The following is a 7,088-nucleotide window of genomic DNA, read 5'->3' as shown; positions in this document are numbered from 1 at the left end:
TCAGTTAGCCTAGCACGTTCTAATTCTTTCACTGCCCTCCTGAGGAACTCAAATCATCATTAGTGCAATTACTACAGAAAATGTGTCCGCAGCTGGTAGCTGCTTTACAAGAGAGCTGGTATCTCTGATTTCACTTCCTTGTGTGGAACTGCACAGACAGCATGATTCCTGAGGGGGAAAAAATCAACTACTGTGATGGGAAGAGTGTGTTAATCCAGTCTTGTATTTATTGTATGCAAAGTGAGTTACTGCCCTGAGCGTCTGTCTGTATGTCTGTATATCTGTGTCTCTCTCTGTCTCTGTCTCTGTCTGTCTGTCTGTCTGTCTCCCTCTCTCTTCTTGAACATCAGCTCGATCCTTTCTGAAACAACCAGAGAAGCATGCAGAAGCTTCTCTCCACTGTGCCTCTTTTCAGTCCCAAGACTGATAGAAAAGGATGTATCCAGACTCTGAGTTCTTGGAGATATCAGATATCAATCCGTAGAATTCTTTGGTAACCTGTGCAACTAATTTCTCTACAATATCGTCATCAAATAACCAAATCATGACTCTTTTTTTATTACATATTTGTTTTATTTACATTTCAAATGGTATACCTTTTCCTCTTTACCCCTCCGAAAACCCCCTATCCCATCCTCCCTCCCTCTACTTACCAACCCCACCCCCACTTTCCTGACCTGGCATTCCCCTACACTGGGGCGTCCAGCCTTCATAGGACCAATGGTCTCTCCTCTCATTGATGTCTGAAATGGCTATTCTCTGCTACATATGTAGCTGGAGCCATGGGTCCCATGTGTACTCTTTGGTTGGTGGTTTAGTCCTGGGAGCTCTGGGGACACTGGTTGGTACATATTATTGTTCCTCATGTTGGGCTGCAAACCTCTTCAGCCCCTTGGGTCATAGCAGCCCTATTTATAATAGCCAGAACCTGGAAAGAACCCAGACGTCCTTCAAAAGAGGAATGGATACAGAAAATGTGGTATATTTACTCAATAGAATACTATTCAGCTATTAAAAACAATGAATTCATGAAATTCTTAAGCAAATGGATGGAACTAGAAAATATCACCCTAAGTGAGGTAACCCAGTCACAAAAGAACACACATGGTATGCACTCGCTGATAAGTAGATATTAGTCCAGAAGCTTGGAATACCCAAGACACAATTCACATATCAAATGATGCCCAAGAAGGAAGACCAAAGTGTGGGTACTTTGATCCTTCTTGGAAGGTGGATCAAAATATCCATGGCTCACAGCCAACCAATGGACTGAGCATAGAGTCCCCAATGGAGCAGTTAGAGAAAAATCATGATTTGTAACTATTGCAATATAATGGCCTCGATTGGGACCGCTTCTACAGTGAACCACAACAGTGACCAGGTCATACGTTTTGTCGAGCTTGGTTGTGTCCACTAAAGTATTAAATGGACAGAGTTCTAATGGAAACACCACCTGGTAGGAAAGCTTTGTATATTGATGAAGCTGGTCCATATACTTAAATCTCTTCAGGTGCAGAGGCAGGATCATGGGAAGTTTCTTAACTTCCATCCGTTTATGTGCTTCCTGCTTGCTCCAGCACTCCTTGCAGTAGTATTTATATTTACTGCACAGAATTTCTGTGTTACTCAATCCTCTTAAGCAGTAAGTAATTGATGTATTTTGTTCCACGTCAACAGAAAGGTATAAAAAAAACTTCATCTTTGCTGCTTACAGTTTCACAAGTTAAGACACCTGGTTTTATTAGTTAATGTTCCCTGAAAAATCTCGTGGACCCACGTTGGGTCTGGTGTGCTGTTGTTATCCTCGCTGTCCACGTCTCCGTCCCGCAATCGGCCATTTTGCTTCTTCTGTTTTCTTTCTTCTTGTAGAATATCAGCAATTGTATTGAGTAGGTATTTTAAGAATTCATGGAGCAGGGCAGTGGTGGCGCACGCCTGTAGTCCCAGAACTCTGGGAGGCAGAGGCAGGCGGATTTCTGAGTTCGAGGTCAGTCTGGTCTACACAGTGAGTTCCAGGACAGCCAGGGCTACACAGAGAAACCCTGTCTCGAAAAAAACCAAATCCAAAAAAAGAATTCATGCATCTTGTTGCATGTAGTTGTCAAACAGCTCACTTTATTCCCACAATCTTGTGATGAACTTCTTGGGGGGGGGGGATCACATTGACCTTCTTCTTCTGGGAGCCTCTGCTGTGGAAGAGGTACGGCAGGCAGGTGAGAAGGTTCTCCTTTTTTTCTGGGCTGATTCTTTTTTTTGTATGTATTAATACATAAAAAGCACTCCTGTTTTATTATCTTAAAAAATAAAAAGCCATCATCAGTCTGTAATAAGAAATTGCAAGTAAGTTTAATCTCAGAATCCAAGTTCATCATTTATAAATACACTAAAGCATAGTCCACACAAACTCAGACTGAGTCTACATACAGTATTTCAACAAAACATTTGTGTGTGTGTGTGTGTGTCTCTGTGTGTGTCTGTGTATGCATGTGTAATGTACTGCAGGGGCTGATTACTAACACTGAGTGATTCACTGCCCCCAGCTATGGTGCTGACCTCCCCACACAACACAGGACATTAGCCAAGACTGTAAGACTGTACATAAGTCACAGGTTGGCTGTTCCTACGTGAACATCCCCACAAACACATGGTTCCCATTGTGAATGATGCTCCAGAGCTGCTGACTTGGAATGCTTATCTTTCTACTTTTTATTACTTGAAGGAAAATAGCTTTAAATTCCATCTGCAATATACTTATGCCAGTGCTATATTAAGAATCAATTTTTGGCTTATATGAGGCCAGCTGTGCTGGAGGCAAATTGTTGGTTTGGATGTTGGGAGCTGGGATGGCTCCAGCTCCACGCAGTCATTAACTGCATGATCATCTTCAAGCTGCCCAGAAGCTTTAAGTCCTTGGCTATACCTGTGAGATGCAATGTCCTAGTTTACTGTTGCTGTGGTGACCAAAAGTGATTGGGTAGGAAAGAATTTATTTAATATTACAGATCACAGTCTATCTAGGAGGAAAGTCAGGACAGGAGCTCAAGGTAGGAACTTGGAAGGAGAAACTGAAGCAGGGGTCATGGAGGCTATCTCCTGGCTCACTCTCCATGGCTTTCTTTGCTCAGCCTGCTTTCTTGTATGACTCAGCACTACCTGCCCAGCGGTGACATCAGCCACAGTTGGATTAATCAGTAATCAAGAAAGGACTGAAGGAGCTGAAGGGGTTTGTAACCTCATAGGAAGAACAACAATACCAACCAACCAGAGCTCCCTCCCCCCCCCCAGAGCTCCCAGGGACTAAGCCATCAACCAAGGATTACACATGGCTCTGGCTGCATACATAGCACAGGGTGGCCTTGTCAGGCATCATTGGGAGGAGAGGTCCTTGGTCCTATGAAGGATCAATAGATGCCCCAGTGTTGGGCAGGGAGTCAGGGGTTGGTGGGTGGGTGGAGGAACACCCTCATAGAAGCAGAGGGAGGAGGGATGGGATAGGGGGCTTCTGGGAGGGGGGAAAGCCAGGATAAGAGGATAACACTTGAAATATAAATAAATTAAAAAATAAATAGTTTTTTTTTTTTTAAAAAAAAAAAAAGCTCCACTGACTTGCTATAGGTTAAGTTGCTGGAGGCAATTCTTCAACTGTGGTGGGTTCCTTCTTCTTGAATGATTTTAGCTTATACCAAGTCAGTAAAACCTAACCAGGACACACGCTAATCACCTAACAAGAAGAATGCTGCTGAAATTTTAAGATCAATGTGTAAGAACTTCACAAATGACACAATTGTGTTTGAATTGTGAAGCCTCACAAAGCAGACGTTGTTTGAAAAGATAAAATAAATCTGATCTTCTCTGGCTCCCATAAAAACATTTTTTTTTCATGTGCAAATCCAATGCCATGCTTACAATTGTGATTTTTTTTTTTTTTTTTTTTTTTTTTAGGTTTTTTGGATTTGGTTTTTTTCGAGACAGGGTTTCTCTGTCTAGCCCTGTCTGTCCTGGAACTCACTCGGTAGACCAGGCTTGCCTCGAACTCAGAAATCCGCCTGCCTCTGCCTCCCAGAGTGCTGGGATTACAGGCATGCGCCACCACCGCCCGGCTAATTGTGAACTTTAATGTCTTGAGTGACATTCTGAGTAACATTTTTTTTTCCTAAAAGGTCAGAGGCAAATGAGTGATTTGTTTCACCCATAGTATTTAATTGATTTGAAATGAGAAAATGAAAAAAAATTGTTTAGACATTATAAGCAAAAACTTTGGAGTCTGGTAAAGAATCTTATAGCTGATACTTCATTTTGATATCCTTGGGATTCTATAAAGTCTCAATGATGGTTGAGGCTTCCCTATCATAGGAAAAAAATCCAAATGCCTAAGGCTTTTCTCATGACTGCAATAAAGAAGCTTTCCCTGTCAACAAGCTACCTCCTTACAGCAGAATCTGAGCTATATTTCGTCAAACTGTGAGTGGGTCAGTGCATACTTTTTATGAGATAGCTTTATCTTATAGATACACAAATATAAATCAGAGGCATGGAGATTTGATCAACAGGCCATCTGTTGTAAGCGTGTCATATCATGCACTGGTGAAGTCCTAAGCTTGAATTTAAAACGTGAATCCAATTTCAAGGAGCTCATGGTAAGCAGGATATCTCTGAGTTAATTGACCATGTAAAACCTGAATGCAATACCTGACATAGGAACGTTCTCATGACCGACTAGCCATGTGACTGACACTCCATGATATGCTGAAGTTCAGTTTTGTTTTCAATTGCCTGGTTCTATAATGTAAACAGCTTCCGGAATATTCTTTTCCACATACTTTTGGAGCCTGTGGTGAAGAACTGTTCAGTCGGGATGGCTTAACCTCCACTTTCTATTTACAAGTTTCATTTAATAGCCACAAAAGCTGTTTTTTTTTTTTTGCAATTAAAATATTTAATTAAAATACAGCACCCGATTTTTGGGCTGACTCTTGTATGTAAGAACTTTTCCCCGAAATGGATGACAAAAAAATGAAGTTCTTGAAGAACTGAGTTGCAGTAGCAGGTATTCTGAAAATTGACTAATCCAAAATAGTGCTCATTGACCGAAAACTGTTCTGAACCAATCTCTTTCTCTAATGCCCAGACACTGGCACCCATGGTACAGATGGAGGCGAATTGGGAGACTGTCCCATCCACTAGGCTCCATCTTCCAGACAGTTGCAGCCGGCAGGGGACGCTGGGAGCCAGGCTACTGCTCCCTCCACAGCCCAAGGCTGCACGCAGAGCTGCTGCAGACCAAAGCTTCTAGCCTGCTGGGCCGCCACTGCCCCTTCTGGCACATCTTATTCTCTGGTTTCAACAGTCTCTGCTGACCTACACTGAATGAACTCAGGGATATACTCAACTCAGCTGCATTGCACTCCCAACTGTCCCCAACTCACTTAACTGAACTGAAGTCCACCATGCTCAACTGAACTGACTGTATTGCCTGAACTGAACTCACCTGCTCTGTACTCTTAAATAACTTTTCTCCTGAGAATTGGGCACATCCTATCTCTGACTCATTATGTCAAATCTTCTTCTGATTCATCACTTTTTCTGCCCCTCAGTTAGATGTCATTGTCTAGGATTAAAGGTATGTACTAAAGGATTCCAGCCAGGAGGATTAAAGGTGTATAGCATGTCTACATTCCAGCTGGATCATACAGACCTTGAAGGTCTTTGGATATGATTAGAACAGCCATTTTGCTGGATTAAAATTTCTCTACATCTGACATTATAGTCATTGCCTTCTGTTCCCTCAACTCAGAGGATCCCTTGATGTCATTCTCTGAGGTCTCATCCAGTCTTCCAGTCCTTCCACCATGGCCCCAAACTTGCAAAAGTGACTGCAGCCAGACCCAGACCTACCTTGACCTTTTGTGTTTGCTCTACCACCATTTCCATTCACCTGTAGTGACTTTCCCAAAACTATGGTGCGATTCCTACTCCAGGTTCCTTGCCTTGCACCCTCACTCCCTTCTCAGTTGCCTTGGGACCTGACCCTGAGTGGTGTCTAAGTCAAAAACACATATTGCTTTGGGGAATGTACTGTGCATTTGTGGAGTCTCTCATCTGACACATGCTGGGTCTTGTGTTGGGCACTAGCTGAGGCCTTACACAGAGAGAGTACCCTAGATGGCAGCTCCATGGGATATGAAGATCCAGTTCCAGCCAGCCCTGGGCCAGGTGGGTCTCTTCACTCCTCTTGTTGATCTAGAACACAGATGGGTTACAGTTTAGTTTAATCAGGCTCCTGTCAGTAAGCGCTTGTTGGCATCCACGTTAGTGTCTGGGTTTGGTGACAGTATATGGGATGGATCCCCAGGTGGATCAGTCTCTGAATGGCCTTTCCTTCAGTCTCTGCTCCACACTTTGTCTCTGTATCTCCTACCATGGTTGTTTTGTTCCCTCTTCTTTTTTTTTTTTTCCAAGACAGGGTTTCTCTGTGTAGTCCTGGCTGTCCTGGAACTCACTCTGTAGACCAGGCTGGCCTCGAACTCAGAAATCCACCTGCCTCTGCCTACAAGTGCTGGGATTAAAGGCCTGTGACACCACCGCCCGGCTTTTGTTCCCCCTTCTAAGAAGGACCAAAGTATCCATACTTTGTTCTTTCTTCTTTTTGAGCTTCATGTGTTCTGTGAGTTGTTTCTTGGGTATTCTGAGCTTCTGAGCTAATATGCACTTATCAGTGAGGACATGCCATGCATGTCCTTTTGCATTTGGGTTACCTCACTCAGGATGATATTTTTTAGTTCCATCCATTTACCTAAGAATTTGACTAAGAATTCTAGTTCTTATAGAAATGAGAAGGGACCTCTATCTCTTTTGTGGTAAATTCCATTATGGTATTTTGCTTTTCTTGTTCCTCCACCTTTATTAGATCTGAGGCCTGTGTCCTCATCTTCCACAGCCCTGACCAATGGTTTGCCTATTGTTCTTAAACAATAATAAAGATAGCCAATGGTTCCTATTGGACAATTAGGTATAGGCATTGTACCAGGGAAATAATGTTTCCCACAACGACGTGCTCACTGTTCCTCTGCTAGGCTGGTCACAGACTC

General features: G+C 42.9%; 1 pseudogene; it reads right to left on the bottom strand.

Moving 5' to 3' along the window:
• Nucleotides 1–411: 411 nt before the first annotated feature.
• Nucleotides 412–5,166, bottom strand: LOC127675344 (ubiquitin carboxyl-terminal hydrolase 12-like; annotated as a pseudogene).
• Between the last annotated feature and the right edge of the window lie 1,922 nt (nucleotides 5,167–7,088).

This window comes from Apodemus sylvaticus, chromosome X, assembly GCF_947179515.1.
Source record: "Apodemus sylvaticus chromosome X, mApoSyl1.1, whole genome shotgun sequence".
NCBI classification, from domain to species: Eukaryota; Metazoa; Chordata; class Mammalia; order Rodentia; family Muridae; genus Apodemus; species Apodemus sylvaticus.
The sequence above is the reverse complement of the archived record's forward strand: the minus strand, read 5'-3'. Positions and strand labels throughout refer to the sequence as shown.